This window comes from Ipomoea nil, unplaced genomic scaffold, assembly GCF_001879475.1.
Source record: "Ipomoea nil cultivar Tokyo-kokei standard unplaced genomic scaffold, Asagao_1.1 scaffold3192, whole genome shotgun sequence".
NCBI classification, from domain to species: Eukaryota; Viridiplantae; Streptophyta; class Magnoliopsida; order Solanales; family Convolvulaceae; genus Ipomoea; species Ipomoea nil.
In genome coordinates, this window is record NW_017619620.1 from 1,247,215 (window position 1) to 1,268,830 (window position 21,616).

Sequence of the window (21,616 nt, forward strand, 5' to 3'; positions counted from 1 at the left end):
CTACGATGCTCGTGCCTACGGAGCTCGCTAAGGTCGAGAAATTCGTGGCCGGTTTGAACTATGAGGCGCGAAAAGCTTTGACTGTGAGTAGGCCGAGTTCTCTTAAGGATGCCTACGTGAGTGCCGCTGATCTGTATCGCGTTCAGCAGCTTCAGAGAGGATCCTATGAGCTAGCTAGGAAGAGAGTCGAGAGCGGGGGTTCTTCCACCTTTAAGAAGCCACGACCAGGTTTTCAGGCCAAGAACGTGTCATCCTCATCTCAAGGACCTAACAGGATGGAGTAAGGGAATCAAGCTAAGTTGTTTCCATGCCGAAGATGTGGGAAGGTGCACGCGGGCCAAGATTGTCATGGCCAGGCGTTTAAGAGCTTTCGTTGCGGGGATCGTGGTCACAATGTCGCGGAGTGCCCCCAGCAAGCTGGTCAGAGAGCGTTGCCGCCACCCCCGGGAGCCGGAGGAGCATCGGGAGGTAGTTCAGGTCGTGGAGCAGTTAGAGCTAGGCCACCTGGGAGGGTCTTCGTGATGGCGCGTTCGCAGGCAGAGTCCGAGGGTTTGGTAGAGGAGGAGTTGGCAGGTAATCCTTACCCCTAGCCTATCCTTGTTTTTCGTGAGTATCGTGTTCTTTGTTGCCTTGAGTGTTATCTTGTGTTTCGTCGTTGTCTATTTGAGTTACTTAGCAATCCTTGGCATGCTTTTCTTGGTAGTGATTCTTTTGGAGATTAGGTGTAAACTCTTCTTGTTAAGTGACTTCCTTAGTTTGGCATATAAGTTTCGTTATGAAGTTAGCTATCCATCTTTGGAATGAATTGTGCTTGGGTTAATTCAACAATTCTTGTATTTGGTCATCCTTACAACAATTCTTTTGAGAACCCTCTAGATTTTCCAAGCATTCCTTGAAAATTGAAAATAGAAAACCCATACCAAAAATCCTTTCTTGTGTAGCTTAAAAGTCAAGCAAAAATATTTAATTGTAACCCTTGAGCTTCAAACTCAAGCCTATTCTTTCCCAACCCAACCTCTAAACCACTTGAGCTAATTGTCTTCCTTAGAACCTACTCAATTTTAATTCCATCTAAACCATGAATTCCCACTTTACCCAAATCCCCAAATTAAATAATCTTTTCCCCAATTTTTCCCACAATCCCTAATTTCCCAAATTTCTTCCTTTCTTCTTCTCCCTACCCGTGAGCCTTCCCCCACCCGTCGCCATCAGCAACCCGCCACCCTACCACCGGCGTAGCAGCAACCCGCCACCGCCTCGCCGACCGCCACCTCCGTTCGCCTCCGCCGGAGCCGCCTCGTGATAGACATATTTTACACTCATATTTTAGGTACATCTTTATAATATTTTCGCATTTCTTATTTAGTATTATATAATAATTATTTCTTTTTAAAGTTTAATAATTAATAGGCTAAATAAGTGTTTTATTTAGTTAATAATGTTTTTTAGTCCAACAAACTTTTTCTTTTTATTTAATATAATTTATGCATTAGTAATTTAGTGTGGACCAAACTCTTAGCAAGAAAACAAAGCTAATTAAATATTTGTGTTTTAATTTCTTAACTACAGAACGTATGACGCGGAAGCAGAAATCTTCATCGACCGATTCTGGTGCTGAGCGGCATTCGCGGAAGAAACAATAGAAATGAGTGGTACAAAATAGCTTTAGTTAATTTAGGAAGTATATAAATAGTAGAAGTTTTTCTATTGTAAAACGTTCATTCTTCCCCTCTCGATTATTCTTTAAAGTTATTATCAATGTCCATTCGTTGCTAATTTCTTTAGCTTGGTTTAGTGAATTGAAGCCCCGGAATTGATTATGCTGTAAGATTATTTATTTATTTTTATTGTATAATTTTTATGCATTTGGGTATTAAATATTCTTCTAAGTTATTTGAATAGTTGTATCATTTAATTGCTAGGGAGGCCTACTAGTTATTTACTTGATATAATTATTTGCTATATTAGATAATGTTGTGCTACAAATTATTCTAATATTCAGTAGCAACAGGGTTAATTATTGACGGCTTAGTGATAATTAGACTCGGGTAGAATATTTTCCTAAATTAAATGCAACCGCTTGTGCTTGTGTTATTTAGTTGTCGGTTTTCCTAGTTCCTATTGCTGCTATTAAATTAAATCTATAGCGCTTGTCTTAGGTTATTTAGTAGTTAGGGGTAATTAAATCGCGTGTGCTTTAGTTACCTACAACTAAGGGAAAACGGAAATGAAATAATTTCACGACAAATATTCAATTGCATATTAATTGCTTTATGAATCAATGATCAGTGTTATATTCCGGTGGTGGATCTTTACTAACCAAGGTTTTTTATTATAGGTGCTTTCAATATATTGTTTTCATTGCTTTATTCATTTATTTTCTTTGATTATCACCTTCATTCCAAACCCCCCTACCTTTAATTTGAGCACAAAAGTTAAACTAGTTACTCCTCGTGGGATCGATCCTTACTCCCGCTACTACGTTTATAAGGTTTTAATTTGGGAGCCTACGACAGCTCGCCACCTCGCCGAGAGAGAGAGAGAGAGCCGCGAGAGAGAGAGAAGAGCAGCGAGAAGAAGGAGAAGAAGATGTAGTGTTGTGGGCTTTGTTTGTTGATCTTTGGGTCATCTCCTACCATGCCTAGAAGGTCAAGCTTGGCTAGAAAAGCGGAATGGGTGGATACCCACTACCTTGTTCTTAAAGTTAAAGCTTTTGATCCGTAATCTTTTCTTAATTCTTTGTTGGATATGCTTAGATTCCAAGGTTTGTTGGATCGGTTTCTCGCCATAAGGGCTGAGACTTACCCGAGTTTGGTGAAGGAATTTTATCGTCACATGGTTGTGACAAAGGAGGGTGATAAGCTTGAGATCACTTCTAAAGTGAGAGGTGTGAAGATTGTTTTATCTGGAAAGAGGCTGGCTCAGCTTTTGAGTTTAACTGCTTCAAGGGTTGCTCAGTATAGTGGTCATTCTTGGATTAGTACGGATGCCATGGGGTACCGGGACTATTTGAGCTATTTGTTGGGTCGTACGAGTGGTTTCACTCAAGCTTCAAGGCCGGAGAAGAAGTGGTTGTCCGCGGAGCAACGGATTTTGGTTATGATGGTATCGGATTGTTTGTTGCCTAATAACAACAAAAGCAAGTTGTTGGGAAAGTTGGAGTGCACCTTTGCCTTTTATCTCAAGAATATGGTTAAGTTCAACTTGCCAGCTTTGATGTTGCAACACATGGTTTTCTGTCGGGATCATAACCGGAAAAGCATACCGTATGGGATGGTGTTGAGTTGGATCTTGGTTAGAAAGGGTGTAAGTGTGGATGGTTGTCTTCCGAAGGCCGTGGGAAAGTTGGTGTTGGATGCCACCAATCTTCGGAGTTGTAATCTGTTTCAGCTGGGTGATGGTGAATACATCACGCTTGAAGAAGTGGCAAGGAAAACACCTGAAAAAAGGACCGAGTTGGCAGCCGAGCTTGGGATCCATGTCGGGAAGTTGAACCTCGCCGTTCAGAGTTTGGGAGGCGATGAAGAACTTGAAGATGAAGCCGATCGTGAGGATGAGGTGGGAGCACCAGAAGCTGTTGAGGCCGAAGAAAGTGACTCGGAAGGTGAAGAGAACCAACGAAGAAGAGAAGCTCGCACCAAGAGGGAGCACGACTCCATGACGTAGGAGGAGCGTGTTGTCACCTTGCTTCGTCAGCAAAACCGCATGATCGAGGAGGGCTTCGCCTACATGAAGACGCAGTTCGTCGTCGTGCAGCACAGGCTAGACCAGATTGAAGCCAGTTCGAGCCATAGAGGAGAAGATGATGGAGAGTCCAAGGAGCCGGAGAGCGATCCTTCTAGAGTGAAGCTGGGCTATCTTGTTCTCCTTTCCTGAGTAGTTGTGTCTCCTTAGCCGTTGTTGCCATTGTTGGTTGTTTGTTGTTCGCTTTTGTGCTCGTTTTGCTTGTTGCTTTGTTGTTTTGTTAGCTTAGTAGTTGTTGGTGCTTTGAGTTGGTTGTTTAGTTCTTAGTGGGTGGCTAGTAGTCGGTGTTTGTGTTGAAGTTAGAGTTCGTGATGCTCAATTTGTCCGTTTGTTAAACTCTTGCCAATCCTTGATTTGAAATGCCTTCTTTCTTGCTTTGAAATTCTTGTGAATCCTTTTGAGTTTTGATCAAAAGAGTTTATTCTTGAACCTCTTGTCACAATGTTGTTTCCTATCACTGTTTGCTTTTAATTCGTCGTACCCAAGCTTCGGGGACGAAGCTTCTTTGAAGGGGGAGAGGATGTAACACCCCGAAATCCAAATTCAATTAAGGGATTAATTAAGTAATTAATCGTATTTCAATTGGTGAATTAATTCCTAAAATCCTGAAAATTCAATAGTTGGGGACTAGTAATTGACTAGTCAACCCCAAAGTCAAAGTTGTACCTTAAGCTTTGTAAGGAGTTCCCTTGTTCCTTACACTTCCTTATGTTAGTAAGGGTATTCTTGACCTTTCACTTGGTGTTAGTATTGTAAGCTAACCTAGTAGACCATCTTCATTCTTTCCTTACACTTTCTAAAAATCTAGCTCCACCTTCTCTCTAAAAAGGTGGGTAGCTTTTCTTCCAAGCCAAGTTGGAGCCTTGCCAAAACTTCAAGAGTTGCTTCCAAGATTCAACCTTTCATATATTTGGGCATCTAGGAGGGTAAGATCTAAGTTCATCTTGTGTTTTTAGTTTTATCTTAGGTGTCTTTTCTTAAAGATAGGATCTCTATGATCTTTTGGTATGTTCTTGAAGTGGGTTTGGAAGGTGAGCCTTGAGAGGAGCTTGTTGAGGTGTAAAGTGAAGTCTTTAGTCTACAAGAGGTAACTCATGCTCTACAAAATCTATTTTGCTTACATATGTGATGATTTCTTGGATTCTACATGTGATTTTGCTATGAAATGTGAGTGTTTATGCATTGTCTTATGAAAATGCATATCTAGAGCTTGTGTTTAGGGTTCCTGTATGCCATTGCTTGGCTATTCCTTTGATTCAAGTCATTTTGTTGTATTTGGTGAGATTTGGCATGTTTTGGACTTGTATTTGAGCTTGGTGTTGAAAATCCCCGAAGGGATTTATGTGTGGCTTCGTGTTCCCCGCGGGCAGGAGCACGGGTGGTGCACTACCCGTGTCCCTACCCGTGAGGAACAATGTGGCGCTGGGTATGTACCCCGCGGGTAGGAGTACAGGTAGGGCACTACCCGTGGTCCACCCGCGTGGAACACTTTGGTGTTGGATTGGGATTTGATCCCCGTGATTCTTTTGGCTCGGTATTTGGTCTTTTGACTTCCCGATGTTCTTTTGGGGAACTATTTGAGTTTCTTCTTTATTTTTCGTATGTCTAGAACTATATGGTAGGTATCCATGTAGGTTTTGGTGTCTTGAATTTGTGCTAAGTGTTCAACATTGTGTTTCGTTGAACTGTGATGAGTCTTGTGTGTTCTCCGGAACTACTTTCGGTTTACTCGTTTGATAAGCATGCTAGTTCGATGTTTAAATGCTAGCGTGTGTGTTGTTTGTACCTTCCTATTATTGATGATGACTTATGTTATTCATCGTTGTTGTTGGACTGTGATCCATTCCTTGATTGAGTATGGTTTCATATCTTTGTTGTGATCCGTTGATTGGTTCCTGTTGTGTTGTGGTGTGTGTGGCTTTACCTGGATTACACGATTAGTGGTATGGGACACTAGTCACCAAGGTATTGCAGTGGTCCTCGTGGTGGCCATGACGTGATTATGGAGTTTGTGACCTTTGTGTAAGGTTCACGTGTTTCTTGGGTGGCATGTGTTGCCGTGTGTGTGTACTATGAATCGGTGGTCTCGTTGGTGGTCGTTGGTGGGGGACGACGGTCCCAGGAGGGAAAAGGTTGGACTTGGTTGTACAAGGGTCCTGGAGGTAATGGTTGGAAGAAGAAATAAGGTTGGGGTTAGCCATAAGGCTGGAACCGGGCATAAGGAAGGCATATCAACTCGTGATGGGTGATGTCACGAGCGCTTGTTTAGCCGTTATGTGAGTTCTCTTCTTGTGATGTGTGTAGTTACAAAGGCATGTGTTGCCGTTGGGTGTGTCCTATTCCTTTGAGTTATGCATGTCGGGTGTTAATCTGTTGTGTGGTGATAGATTATGCCTTGAGTTTTCTTGTGAGTCGTGTTGTTTTTTGTGGTCTTGGGATGTGCTCCCGTGTTCTTGTTGAGAGTGTTGAGTCTTATGTTGGCTATTACTCTTGATTTTGTACTTATATATATGTATTCCGTTTCGAAAATGGCTTTACAACTTATATTTTACCTATGTATTTTATTTCACATGTATTGGTGGGTTAGCAGCATTATTCGCTGACCGGGCATCGTCCCATGTTTATTGTGTTCTTTCAGGTGATGTCTAGGCGAGTGCGCGGTCTAGTACTTGCTAGTTTAGCTTCGCCCTTATGTTTTGTGGCCTGTGTTTATATGTAGGACTTTGAGACAATGGGTTTAGATGTAAACATTGCAGATGTTGCCTGTACGTTCATCCTTTTGGTGAACGTGGCATAGCACCCCGTGTTCCAGATTTTATCTAATTATCTATCTTTCAGTCTTCCACTGTGTTTGTTGTTTAGTTCAGTTATCTGCATGTTTAAGGCTTTTAAATAGCATGTTTTTAGAGGGTGTTACAAATCGCATGCAATTCAGGTGTATAGATCCCTATGCACACTTACATGCATAGCCGTGCACTCAACCTATTTGGCTCCATAACCACAGGTTCGGCCACTCCCACCCTCATTGTTAAAGAAAAATAAATGACATGCGCATACAGTCTTAAGCGGGCATGCACACAAACATTTTTTATTAAATTAAATTATATTCATTGTTGTGATATGTACCTGTTTGTGCTGTAAGTTGCGTCGAATGACATCACATCGCCAAAACATGCATAATTCTTCCGGGATATCGTGTCTGCCCAAAAAAACCTGCATAGCTCCCTGTCTTCGTTGAGATCAAAATCAAAGTAGAAGTCTAGTTCCATCTCTTTATTTTTGTACATGTCTTTTACTACCATCTGTGCATCTGCTCCAGCAATATATGCCAACAAGTCTCTTCTAAAATTGCAAAAATCGGTGGATGTTGCTCCTATATCTGAAAAACTTCCAACACATTTCCTTGTATAGCCTCCATGATTTTGTGGAACCAATGTTTTCCCTTGCACAGTTTGCTACGAATATTTTGTGTCCAATATCTAGCTTCCTATTTATTTTAAGAAATGGCCTCCCAATGTCAGAGCATAGGCAGTGTGTGTGCCATAACTCAAGTGCATGGATTTTGTAGCTACCGCTTTTGTGCCTTGTGAACCCGATTCGTGCATTACAACCAACACGAGTTGATAGCCGGCGCCTTTTCTTCGGTGAGGTGGTGGTTCCTTTGTTGCTACTACTCATTTTTTTTTTTTTGCTTGTGTCCTTCCCGTGAGCATAAAATATATTTTATGTGGACTGCCCTTTCCCTGTTCCTTCGCTTCATCCCGTGTCGGAAATCGAATCCGGCGATGGCTGCGTATGCCCCGTAGAAGTCTACTCCGTTTTCTAGTGATGCAAATTCTTGCCCAATGTATGGGGTGTTTTCGCTTTTGCAATTAGGTAACCATTGCTTCGTTCCATCGGGTAATCTACCATGTTGCACTCTGTTGCTTCGTCTCCATTGTGTTGTGCTCCTATAAGTCAGAAATGGGATTTTTGGTTAAATAATAGAACACTTGTATGCCAATGTCAGCACTATTAATACTATGTACAGTATAAGAAAAAAAATATGTGTAAGCACGTGTGTCCAGACTATGGCGTCTTGTGTGCATTCTAACCTATTTCTGGGTGTATCGCGTAGACCAGATACGGGCGTGCAGACCTCACCACATCATGCTGCCCCGTCTTGTTTTTCCCCAAATTTTAGTTCACGAAATCATATGCCTACCATACGATTGCATCATCATGCGGATTATCATTTATTATAACACTCATTAATTAGCACCCCATTCAGCCGATCTTTTGTGGGTGCATGGACGGCTACAGACAACTGCATGCACTATTATGGGCTGGCCGTCCTACCACCGTGCCTAATATTAAACCTACTCCATAGTTGCTAATTTTGGAGAATTATAAACACAGTTCGCCCAAAAAAATTATACGGTGTACGTACCTGGGTTCAGAGCCTCCATGGATTCCGGTATGGCGTCGAATTGAATGGAGTATGTTCTGTCGTCCATGGTCGATTGTAATTTTGACCATTCGTAATTGATTTTAGTTTCGTCTGGTATGGCGTCGTAATTTTGTCCATTCGTACAGAGGTTTTCGGTGGCAGTGATGGGATGTCTTCAAATCCTACGCACTTTGAACTTCCTTGTCCGTAGCATAGCATACCAGTGAATTCTATTCCTTTTCTGATTAATATGCTTCCGTTTAAGAGGGTGGTGCATTCCCTATACTACCCTTCTCTTCAGTAATTGTTAATCCGTGTGGTAGTAATTGTTTATCACATCGTGTGGCTAGAGTATGTCCGCACGTTTGTATTTTAAGGGGGTTTGTATTAGAATGCAACCATATATATATATATATATATATATATATATTAACGATGGCCAAAGTACGGGCCCGATCCGGTCCCGGGTCGGTCTTGGGACTCGGCCAGCAGCTCGGGACCGGCCCATTGTATTCAGGGCCGATCCCATGTCGGGTCGGTCTCGGGCCTCTTGTGGGCCAATCTCGGGCTAGGCCCGTAATTTATTATATTGTTTATTTTTTTTAAATGTATAATTTTTTTTATAAATTGATATATTTTTGTTTAAAATAAGATTTGAACCCTTACCCTCTTAATCTTAATAATCCCAATTACCAATTTAAGTTTTTTTCAATTAAACTACTACAACCTCTTGATACATTAATAATAATTAATGTATATATACACATTACATACAGTCACACACTTTTTTAAAATTAATACTTTTGTTATTAATCTCAACGTTTAATATTAACATGATTTTCTACTAAATTAAAATTTATAAATGACGTTAAATACATTTGAACTTGTAGTCCTGTACTATTAAACTTTATATAAGACTTATTGACTTAATATTATTTGATAACTTATAAATATTAGAAAATGTAGTATAGTTTATAAAGTTCATTTGATTTTTACTCACTAAATTATGTTAGATGATAAATTAAAAATTTACAAAGGACTTTTAAATTGGGTTTGCTTTCAATTTAAGAATTGTTGTGAGTAGAAGTAAGAAAGTTTCGGATTAAGAATTTTTGTGTGATAAAAATAAATTGGATAAGAGTATTTATAGGGTAAAGTGGTAAATAAAAAGAAGAAAAACAAAAATATTTATCAGTTGCACTGGTCGAGAGGCGAGAACAGAAGTAGCCTCTTCCGGAGGCCAAGCCTAGTCTAGCTTCCTACAGAAGCTACATGCAACGGCCAAATATATTTTGTCATTGCACGTTGCAGGGATGAGTAGTAAGTAATAAGTCTAGCTGCCACAATCAAAATTACTAAATTTTTTTTAGAATTTTAGGCATTTAGCCATTGGAACCAAACCTGGCATGCTTTGCTGCCATGGCTGTGTTTGTCCGGGCCTAGGGCCGGGCTCATGCCTGGGCCGGTTAGGGGCCAGGGCCGTGCTCGGGCCTGGGCCATGGGTCAGTTCCGTGCTGAGCCTCGAATTTTTTTTAAAAGGACCTGAACCGGCCCTTAACAAGCCAGTTCCGGTTCTAGCTAAGCCTGGCTCAGGCATAGTGAGGGCCAGGCCCACTTTTTTCCCGGCCGATTCAGGGTTGGTTCAACCTTGAACCGGCCTGTGGCCACCTCTAATATATATATATATATATATATATATATATATATATATATATATACATACACACACATATATCATGCACCAGACCTATGCATGTCACATCTCAACAACTTCTCAATGCAACAAGGTAATGACATACCACATGCTCATTAATTTTTGAAAAATAATACTTAGGCTCACGTTGGCCATTTATGCACTTTATAAAACATGGTATGCTAGAAATGCAATTTACTATGCAACATACTTTAATTCTATATTACTGTGAATTTCTCAAAGAACACTTAATCATGCTTGGAATTCAAAAAAACATGCTTTGTACACTTCATCGAAAGACTACAATTTCCACTGGACATAAAACACATTCTAGTTATGCTTTTTAAACAATTCTCATTCAAAAAATGCTCATGCTTTTCTATTTAATACTCAAATAGCATCAGGAAGATAAGAAGCAATTTCCATAGACAGTATAACTCTAATACATCACATTTGCAATTTGTTGTAAACAATTTCATCACAAATTCTATAATAACATGCTCATTTATAATCCAAATTCAACGAAATCAAAGCCAAAACGTGCATCAAGACGGTCCCGAGGTACCGAGCCACAAGGACCCGTGACACCTGGTTCGAAACGACACGTAGCTGAGCCACAAGGGTCCGGCCACTGCATAGACATAACTCAGGGGCTCTGGGGCGGGGCTCTGGATAGCCCGGCCACTCAAGCCGTTACTTTGCCGGGCCTAGGCAACGGCCCTCTCCTAGGGTCGTACCCTAGGCCTGGCGGGCTATGGCTCGAGCCAACGGTCCCCGTGATAGGCCGTTGGCTACGGCCGCTACATTCATCTAGTGCACACTGTCTGTGCACCAGGTGATCCATTTCATATGCAAATCCATTTCAAATAATTCCAACACATCCAAAGCATTATCAACACATCATAGACAAGTAATAGATCACTTCCTAGCTCAAACACAACAAAATCTATCATTTCTACCTAAGAAACTAGGCTTCACAGAGCCAAAATTTGAATAGGGATTCCATGGGCTTATACCTTTGAAGACATCTTCTTCTTGCTTGGATCTCTTCTTCCTCCCAACATAGTTAGCACCTCTTTCACCACCTAAACTCCCCAAACAAACCATACAAGGCTTAGACTAGAACTTCAGAGAATGGATGAAAGCTAGAAGGAAGATGGAAGGCTAAGATTGAAGGGAAATGAAGATGAAACTTACTGTTTTTCTTCTTCCTACTTGGCAGACAAAACCTTGGTGAGGCAAAGAAAGAGATCAGGGAATCAATGAAGGAATAAGGTGGGTTTTATAGGGTTCAAAACCCCAGGATGATACTCAATGATTGGTGGAGGGTGAAGTGGTAATTTTTGTGATTGTTCTAAGGAGATCAGACAAAGGGGTTGGAGGGTTGTGGTCTACCAAGCTTCATGGAGCAATGTCTAGAAGGGTGGTTTTAAATAGTTTAGGGCTCAAAATGGATTTTTCCAAAGATGATTTCTAAACAAACACTTGGTTCAGATTTCTCTCGATCTCACTCAGATTGGTTTATCAGTTTAAAAACTTGGTACGCGAAGTACCCGAAAATTTAGGATTTTGGAATTAAAATAAGTTTTGGTGTTGAATTAATTTTAAAAGTATTCAAAATAATTTATTCAAACACCAATTTATCACAAAAATTTTTAATGGAGTGAAGATGGCTACTTTGGAATTTCTAAAAATTGGATTTATAAAATTAAATTTTGGGTTGTCACAAACCTGCACTGCAGTGCTTTGTTGTTCAGGATGTGGTTCTGAGGGCTCAGCACCCTGTGAACCTAAGACCACCTTTGTTACTCTTCCTCGTGTCATTTTCTGTTGAATTTCCATTTGTATTTCATTTAGAGTAGGGTCTTAGTGTCCATTGTTGACATCAAAAATGTTAGACTGATTTTATATATATAACAAAGTACAATAAAGAACGAAATTAAAATGAGTTTGATGGAAATATAATCTTTAAGTAGAGGGTGATGGAGAATGCCGAATAAATCCAGCTATTCTCTACAAAAGAATAACATGTCCATCAATTTACAAAGTGATGCATTCATAATTATGAACATTTAGTTATAACATTTTGAACTCTATGTTCACAATTATAAATCCACATATTCACAATGTGCAAATCTACATATTCATATTGTTTGTGCTACATATTCATAATGATATAACTCTATATCCATAATCTTATAAGTGTGTATATACATTGTTCAAATTACAGAGTTCCATATTCATAATGTTTGTCGTACTATACGTTCATAATCTTATAACCACACATCCATAATCTTATTACCCTGTATTCACATTGTTCAAATTCCAGAGTTTTACATTCGTAATGTTCGTACTATATATTCAAAATGTTATAACCACACATCCATAATATCATAACTCCATATTTCACAAAATTTATGAACATTCACACATTTTTCGAATGTATATTTACAATTTTTAAACTCTATATTCATAACATTTTGAACTATATGTACAGAATATTACGATTTCAAAACCCTATTTCAAAATCAAAAAATGTATACAGAATGTACGCTTTTATGTTCTATAAACCCTACATTAATAATGTAAGATACTTAATACCTGTATGGTGATAAGTCAAGCAGCTTTGATGACTGGAGAGAAGTGAGAGAATGGTGAAAATGGAGTACGAGAACAGTGAGAATGGTGATGAAAACTGTGTTGATGAACTAAGAGAATGGTGAAAATGGATTACGAGAACAACGAGAATGGGTGAAGGAGACAATGTTGATGAGAACTGGTATTATGGTGAAAATGGATGAGAACAGAGAGAATGGAAGATGAAGAGGCTTGTGCGAGAAGCTTGATTGTGTGTATAAACCGCGAAAAGGAAAATTGCAAGTGTAGTGGCGTTTTAAAAAAAAAATAAAAAATTGTGATTGGTGGAGGATAACGGTGCCAATTACGGCACCTTTACTCCATTAAATTAATACGACATCGTTTGGAGCCATGTTCACCATCCATGGTGAACACGGTTCCATAGCATAACGATTGTTGCCGGCAAATTATGCTGTGCAACCGTGTGCACCATGCATGGTGTACATAGTTGTAAAAACGGCGTCGTTTTATTTATAAAAAAAAAATCATTTTCGATTGCCGTTAGTTACGTAAACATATGTTCATAATTTTATAATTTCACATTCTGAATGTATAGTTATGAAGTTATGGATGTGTAATTATGAAATTATGAGTGTATAGTTATGAAGTTAATGGATGTGAAGTTATGCATGCAATTCTGTGAATGTATAGTTATGGAGTTATGGATGTGTAGTTATACAATTCTGAATGTATAGTTATGAAGTTATGAATGTGTAGTTATGCATGCAATTCTGAATGTATAGTAATGAAATTATCGATGTGTAGTTATGCAATTCTGAATGTATAATTACGAAGTTATGGATATGTAGGTATGCATGCAATTCTTAATGTATAGTTATGAAGTTCTGGATGTGTAGTTATGCAATTCTGAATGTATAGTTATGAAGTTATAAATGTATAGTTATGAAGTTATGGATGTGTAGTCATGCAATTCTGAATGTATAGTTATGAAGTTATGGATGTATAGTTCAAATTATGCATAACATAACGCCATTAACGGCGATCGAAACTGAATATTTTTTTTAAGTTGGACGTCAAAACGGCGTCGTTTGTGCAACCATGTACACCAAATTATGAGCAGATACTACATGTAGGTAAACAAAATAAGTTTTGTAGAGCATGGGTTACCTCTTGAAGACCAAAAGACTTCACTTTACACCACAACAAGCTCTTCACAAGGCTTACTTTCCAAACCCACTTCAAGATTAAACCAAAAGATCATAAAGATCCTTCCTTTAAGAAAAAGATCACTAAGATGGAACCAAAAACACAAGATGAACTTAGATCTTACCCTCCTAGATGCCCAAATAGGTGAAAGGTTGAATCTTGGAAGCAAATCTTAAAATCTTGACAAGGGTCTCAACTTGGCTTGGAGAATAAGCTACACTTCTTTTCTAGAGAGAAGGTAGAACAATTTTCTAGGAATTGTAAGGAATGAAATGAAGAAGTCTTCTAGGTTAGGTTACAATACTAACTCTTGGTGAAAAGACAAGAATACCCTTACTAACCCTTAGAAAGTGTAAGGAACAAGGGAAATCCCCTCAAAACACAAGGTACAACACAACTTAAAGGTTGACTAGTCAAATTCTAGTCCTTGAGTATTAAAAATCAGGATTTTAGGAATTAATTCCTCAAATAAAAATAGGATTAATTACTCAATTAATCCATGGATTGAATGTGAATTTTTGGGGTGTCACATACCGTGACTATTTGAGCTATCTATTGGGCCGTACGAGTGGTTTCACTCAAGTCTCTAGGCCGGAGAAGAAGTGGTTGTCTGCGGAGCAAAGGATCTTAGTGATGTTGGTGTCGGATTCTTTGTTGCCTAATAACAATAAAAGCAGTTTGTTGGGTAAGTTGGAGTGCACCTTTGCCTTTTGCCTCAAGAACATGGTTAAGTTCAACCTGCCTGCTTTGATGTTGCAACACATGGTGTTTTGCCGGGATCACAATCGGAAAAGCTTACCTTATGGGATGGTGTTGAGTTGGATCTTGGTTAGGAAGGGTGTTAGTGTGGACGGTTGTCTCCCAAAGGCCGTGGGAAAGATGGTGTTGGATGCCACCAATCTCCGGAGTTGTAATCTGTTCCAGTTGGATGATGGCGAGTACATCACGCTTGAGGAGGTTGCAAGGAAAGCACCCGATGAACGGGCGGAGTTAGCTTCTGAGCTTGGAATCCCTGCCGGGAAGTTGAGCCTCGCAGTCCAAAGTTTGGGCGGTGACGAAGAAGTTGAGGAGGAAGCAGACCAAGAGGAAGAAGTAGGAGCACCGGAGGCCGCCGAAGCTGAAGAAAGTGATTCGGACAGTGAGGGAAACCGGAGAAGGAAAGAAGCTCGCACGAAGAGAGAGCATGACGTCAGGACACATGAGGAGCGCGTTGCCACCTTGCTTCGTCAGTAGAAAAGCATGATCGCCGAAGGTTTCGCGTTTATGAAGGCGTAGTTCGTCGCAGTGCATCAGAGGCTGGATCAGATTGAAGCCAGTTCGAGCCGCCGAGACGAAGACGAAGAGGAGTCTGAAGAGGCTGAGGAGTCGGAGAGTGAGGAGTTCTAGTTTGTGTTGTGGTAATCCCGTTCGCCTTTTTCCTTGTTGTTTCCTTCTTGGCCGTTGTTATCTTGGTGATAGGTTGTTGTTTGCCTTGTGTGCTTGCTTGTTTTTGCTTGTTGCCTTCTCCTGACTAGCGTGATAGTTAGTATTTGGAGTTAGTTGTCTAGTTCTTGGTTGTTGTCTAGAAGTCGGTGGTTGTGTTGAGGCTAGAGTTCTTGATGCTCAATCTATCCGTTTATTAAACTCTTGGCAATCCTTGAATCTGAAATGCCTTCTTTCTTTGCTTTGGAATACTTTGTGATACCCGACTTTTCTAGACTTTCTAAAATTAGAAATTCTTACCTTTATTAATTATCACTTCTTTTCTGATTGAGCCATTCCGATTGAGCCATTAGAAAATCTCATATCTACTATTTTGTGTTCTTACAAATAAGAATATAATATATAATAATAATTTGGTTATGAGGATGTATGTATTTTGAACTATAAAATAATTATTTTTGAACCATACGATTTTATATATGTTTGGATATAAAAATGTATTTTATAACATATTATATAAATATAACTTTGGTACGTATAGTATAGTATAGTATATATATATATATATATATATATATATATATATATATATATATATATATATATATATATAGAGGCGGGTTCAGGTGCGGCAGTGTCTTACGGTGCGGCAACACCAATAGTTCACCAAATATGCACCATCAACGTTAGGAAATACACCACACAAAACAGAGTAAACAGAACCCTGCATCACCAAACACACACTATTAGGTGTGAGTAAAAACACCATACACTGTTCGGAAATACACCATTGGGGGTGGTGAGTTATATGGTGTGTTTTTTTGAGTCTGTGGTGTATTTTGTGATGTTTTATTATATTTCATTGGGGTGTGTTTTTAATACACTGTTGGTGCATATTGTTAACACTGTTGGTGTATTCTGGAATTTGACCGCACCGCCGCACCGTAAGACCCCGCCGCATATGAGCGCTCTTCTATATATATATATATATATATATATATATATATATATATATATATATATATATATATATATATATTTAATGAGTATGTTATGTAATTATATTTATAGTATGGGTGTGTTGCGTGATGTATATATATGTATAATATATTATATTGATTGGGAGTAATAATATGGATTGGAGGTTATAAATTTGTGATTGGGAGTTACAATCTCAATTTTAGTCTATCATCATTAGAGATTGAGATAAAAAGATCCTCTCCCCTTCTTTTCCTTTGACTTGGCCGAACAACACACAACAAGAAAAAAAAAATTCTTCCCTCTCTCCCAATCGTTTCTCTTCCTCATGTCGGCATTTGCCTTTAAAAAAAATATATATTTCTTTCATTCTCTTCAAGAGTCAAGAAATCTTCAAAGCTATTTTCTGGTGTTCTTGGATGGTAGAAGAGGAGCCTTTGAGTGCATAATTGGTCTAGAGAAAGATTTAGTAAAGAAGTTAACAAGTAAGTGGTTGTTTTTATTATACTTTGCCCATTATTTTTATTTTAAAAGAAAAGTGTGGATTTTTGATTGGTTGAAAGTCATGGAACCAAATGATTCTTTATAACTGAAAATTTTGATGCTATGAATTCGTTGAAAAAGAATGTGATTTTTGTTGGTTGGTTTGGTTATATGAATTTCATCTATGATAGATATTATGTACTTATACACATATATATATATATATATATATTTTGTATGATAATTGTATAAAAAATTTATTATTATTATTATTATTATTATTATATATTATATATTTTATTTTATTTGAAATGTAGTATGTACTTTTATAAAGAAAATTTATTATTTTATTAACATATAAGAATAGTATTCTTCTATAATTACCGTGTGTGTATTTTATATATGAATAAAAGAATTTAAATAGTTAGTAAAAGTGCAACCTTGAGTTTAATTGTTTAAATTGTGATGTCAAACATCTATGTTGTTGTTGGTGTTGAAGTGAAGGAAAATTTTTGAAAACCTATCGTGGCGGTATAATGTTGTGTAATTGGCTATGGGATTTTATACCCATTTATATTGGCTATGGGATTTTATACCCATTTATATTGGCTATGGGATTTTATACCCATTTATATTGGCTATGTGATTTTATACCCATTTATATTGGCTATGGGATTTTATACCCATTTATATTGGCTACGGGATTTTATACCCATTTATATTGGCTATGGGATTTGATACGCATTTATATTGGCTATGGGATTTTATGCCCATTTATTTTGGCTATGGGATTTGATACACATTTATATTGGCTATGGGACTTTATGCCCGTTTATTTTGGCTATGGGATTTGATACTCATTTATATTGGCTATGGGACTTTATGCCCATTTATATTGGCTATGGGATTTTATACCCATTTATTTTTGCTATGGGATTTGATGCCCATTTATATTGGCTATGGGATTTTACACCCATTTATATTGGTTATGGGATCTTATGCCTAGGAAAGGATGAAGGCTGCCCAGGACCGCCAGAAGTCCTACGCCGACCTAAGGAGGAAACAAGCCGAATTCAACACCGGGGACAAGGTCTGGTTGAGAATCTCGCCCACACGGGAGGTAATGAGAGTCGGAAGAAAAGGGAATCTCAGCCCACGATTTATCGGCCCCTATGAAATCATAGAAAGAGTTGGGAACCTAGCCTATCGCCTCGCTCTACCCGTTGAACTAGAACGAGTACACAACGTATTCCACATATCCCAGCTAAAGAAATACATGCACGACCCAAGCCACGTGCTTCAACCCGAGGTCGTGGACCTCGACGAGTCACTAGTATACGAAGAAAAACCCGTGAGAATCCTGGACACCAAGACAAGAACCACTCGACGTCGAGCCATAGAAATGGTGAAAGTCCTCTGGACCAACCATGGGACCAAGGAAGCGACATGGGAACTCAAGGACGCAATGAAGGAACGCTACCCCGAACTTTTCACACCAGGTAACTAAGAAGAAGTCACTCGACAAGGACCAAGCTTCGGGGACGAAGCTTCCTGTTAAGAGGGGGAGAGTGTAACACCCCGTGTTACAATCCCTAAAACCAATTAATCATTTAACCAAATTACCCAAAAGAAAGAATTAAATCACAATAATTAATTAGGAAAGGCCCACCATAGTCCATGGGCCCTTATCCCTAAACTCAATCCTTAGTCCCAAAAGGAATAGAATTAGCAAGCCTATAATATTAGTTCCTAACTAGGACTCCTAAATATATAAATAGGGAACATATGGAGGCACCTAGAATCCCCACCACAATAATCCCTCACCACACAAGAAGTTCCAAGAATTCGCATAGGAGAAATCAAGAAAGCAAGAAAGCTTCAAGAAAGACCCTTCATAGCCAAGGAATTAATTAAGGCTAAGAGGTAACCCATGTCTCAAGAAAACCTATTTTCATAGCTATGATTTCCCCCGTAGGATTTCCCCATACTATTGTGTATTGATGATTTGTGATATTATTATTGATGATTGATGGGATAATTCCATGGGTGATCTTGATGATAAAAGGTTCTTGATAATTATGGTGTTCTTGATGATTATATGACGTTCCTGATGATTATATGATGTTCTTGATGATTGTAGGATGTTCTTGATGTTTATATGATATTCTTACCGAATCTTGATATTGGAAGATGAATTGTGTCCTTGTTGATTTAAAAATGATTAGAACCCTAGGTTGTATCGTATGGAATTATTCTTGGTATATTGGGTGGGAATTCGCATGATTGGGTGTTGATTATGTTTAGAAAAGCATGATAGGTTATGTGCCATATGTTTCTCGATCTTTGACCCGTTAATTGTCTACGTGTGTTATCAATTGCGTTTGAAAGTGTCTAAGCATGGTTTCGGGTTCCACAAAGGTTCCCGGGGCGTTTTTGGTGAAAAAGAGTCAGTGGGGGGTAGGTGGGGGTAGGGGACCCGCCGCCTACCCGCGGCCTTCTTGGGCAACGCCGGCAGCGGGAAGCCGGTGGGCGGGCAGCTGCCCGCCGGGCACCCGCTACCCGGATTAGCTACCGCCGGCGAGCAGCCGGCGGGTGATCCCTCACCCACCGGCTACCCGCTGGTTTGGACCCCACATTGGGATTTTGGCTTCCCCGTTTGATGTTCCCCCGACCCCCGTGGTGTCTCAACGGTCTCCGTCTATCGTGCCTATGTCTAGTTTGATATTTCGGGTACCGTTCGTAGGTTGTATGAGTCTTATATATTGCATGCTAGTTGAATTGGTATCCCGTTGACCTAGGTGAAAGAAGTATGAACCCCTTAGGATTATTCTTAGTATGTGAAGGATCACGCATAGGTTTTGGTTATACGTTTTCTCCCCCTTCCCAATGTGTTAATGTGGGTTGCATGTGCTTGCTATGTGTTATGTGTGCATGATACCCCAATTCGGTTGCGATCGGATTGGTTATTCCTGAGCTGCGGTTCAGAAGCTGGCTGTGGTCAGATTTACAATCTTGGGCTGCGGTCTACCTTTTGGTTGCGATCAAACGTTTCTACATGAGCTGCGGTTCATATTTCCTGGCTGCGGTCAGATGACATACTCTTGGGCTGCGGTCCACTGTTTGGTTGCGATCAAACTATGATGAGCTGTGGTTTATCGGTCGGTTGCGATCGACCCCTCCGTGTTGCGATACGGGGCAGGGTGCTGCGGGGCCGTGTCAGAGCTATATGCGCTGACCCTCATGTATGGGCATGCGATTGGTCCTGTGGCGCCAACAAAGTGTGCTATGTGATGAGATATGGAGGAGTTGTTGTTATGAGTGCCTTGGGGATGTGACTATGGGATTCATATTGGGAATCGTATATGTTGGGTTATGATTATTAATTGTCCTTGTCTGTCTTGCCTATTGTGAACCGTATATGCTTGGTATAAACTGCTATCTGTGCTTAGCCCTATCTGTTGAGTCTATCCCTGTTTTAAAAGCTAGAGTTCGTAGAATATATCTTCATGTTCAAATGGTTTTCGTATATCTATATGTATTGTATTTTAACGCGTTGGAGTGGGTTACCAGCATCTCTCGCTGAACAGATATATTTGGCTTTCAGGCACAGAAGAGTAAGTCACTGGAGCGCGCTAGAACTTGGAGCGTAGAAGTAGATAGTTTCCCTTTCGGCCTGCGTGCCATGTTTATGCGTTTACATTATTGAGGATATTAGTTAGTTAGCCTGTGCACCTGAGTTCTCTAGCTTAGGTGTGGCATAGCACCCCGTACTCTTTATATCGCATTTTGGGATTTAATGAGATTCTATCTTTATTATATAAGTTTTAAAAGTCTTGAAAATCTGGGGTGTTACAGTTGGTATCAGAGCCTAAGTTTGACCCTAGGATGAGACTCTTAAGACCAAACTTTAGGACACTAAGCTTAAACTCTAGGTACTTAGGAACATAAGATTTAAGAATCATAGGAGGCGCGGTGAGATTGTGAAACCTACACATAACCCCCTCACTTAATCCCTCTCTGATTTAAAGAAACTCCCCCCTTCACTTATTGCATCAAGGTGAGAATACAAAATAACATCGACCTATGAACACTAGGATGGCACCAAAAAGGAGACAGACAGGAACACCGAAACTCCCCACTCAGGAATTCTTGACACAGAATCTACAACGCCTGGCCCAAATTGCCCAGGCACTGAGTAATACCATTCCCCAACCCTTACCAACAAACGAGAACTTGGAAATCCACCACCAAGTCTCGGCGCATCAACCACCCACCTTCTCGGGGAACGAAGATCCCACGGTCCTCGAGGAATGGATCGGAACTTTTGACAAGATATTCCGGACAACCGAATGCCCAGAAGACCACCAAGTCAGAATAGCCTCCTTCTACTTCAGGCACGAGGCCGATGCCTGGTGGGCCCACGAGGGACCCGCATGTGAACAAAACCACGAATTTAACTGGGAAACTCTAAAAACACGACTACGAGAACAATTCTACCCTAATCATCTAAGAGCCACCGTATGTGAAGAGTTCCTCCACCTAAAACAAGGTGCAGCCCCAATCACGGAATACTACCAACGATTCCACCAACTGGCCCGCCTCATCCCCGAGCTAGTACCCACCGAGAGGATCTAGATCAAGAAGTTCATAACAGGCCTTGATCCCGAACACCAAAAAGCCCTGGCCACACAAGAGCCAGGAACCCTCGGGGAAGCCTATGCCAAGGCATCCCAACTACAACAAGTATCAAACCAACCCCGGGAGACACGTCTGGGGTACAAAAGGAAACCTAAGGGGGATCACACAAACTCCACCCGAGGGCCTAAGAACCCCAGGGCCATCTCACCTCACAAGGTCTCAACACCAACCATTCAGGAAAGGATCCTTACTCTAAGCAAAGTCAGGTTCGGAGACAACAACATAGTCTCCGGAACCTTCCTGGTACACGCCACCCCCGCCACTATATTGTTCGACTCAGGGGCTACCAACTCGTTTATAGCAACCGAGTTTGCCACTCAGCTCGGCCTCAACACCAGCACCAAGGTCCGACTTCAGGTCAAGGT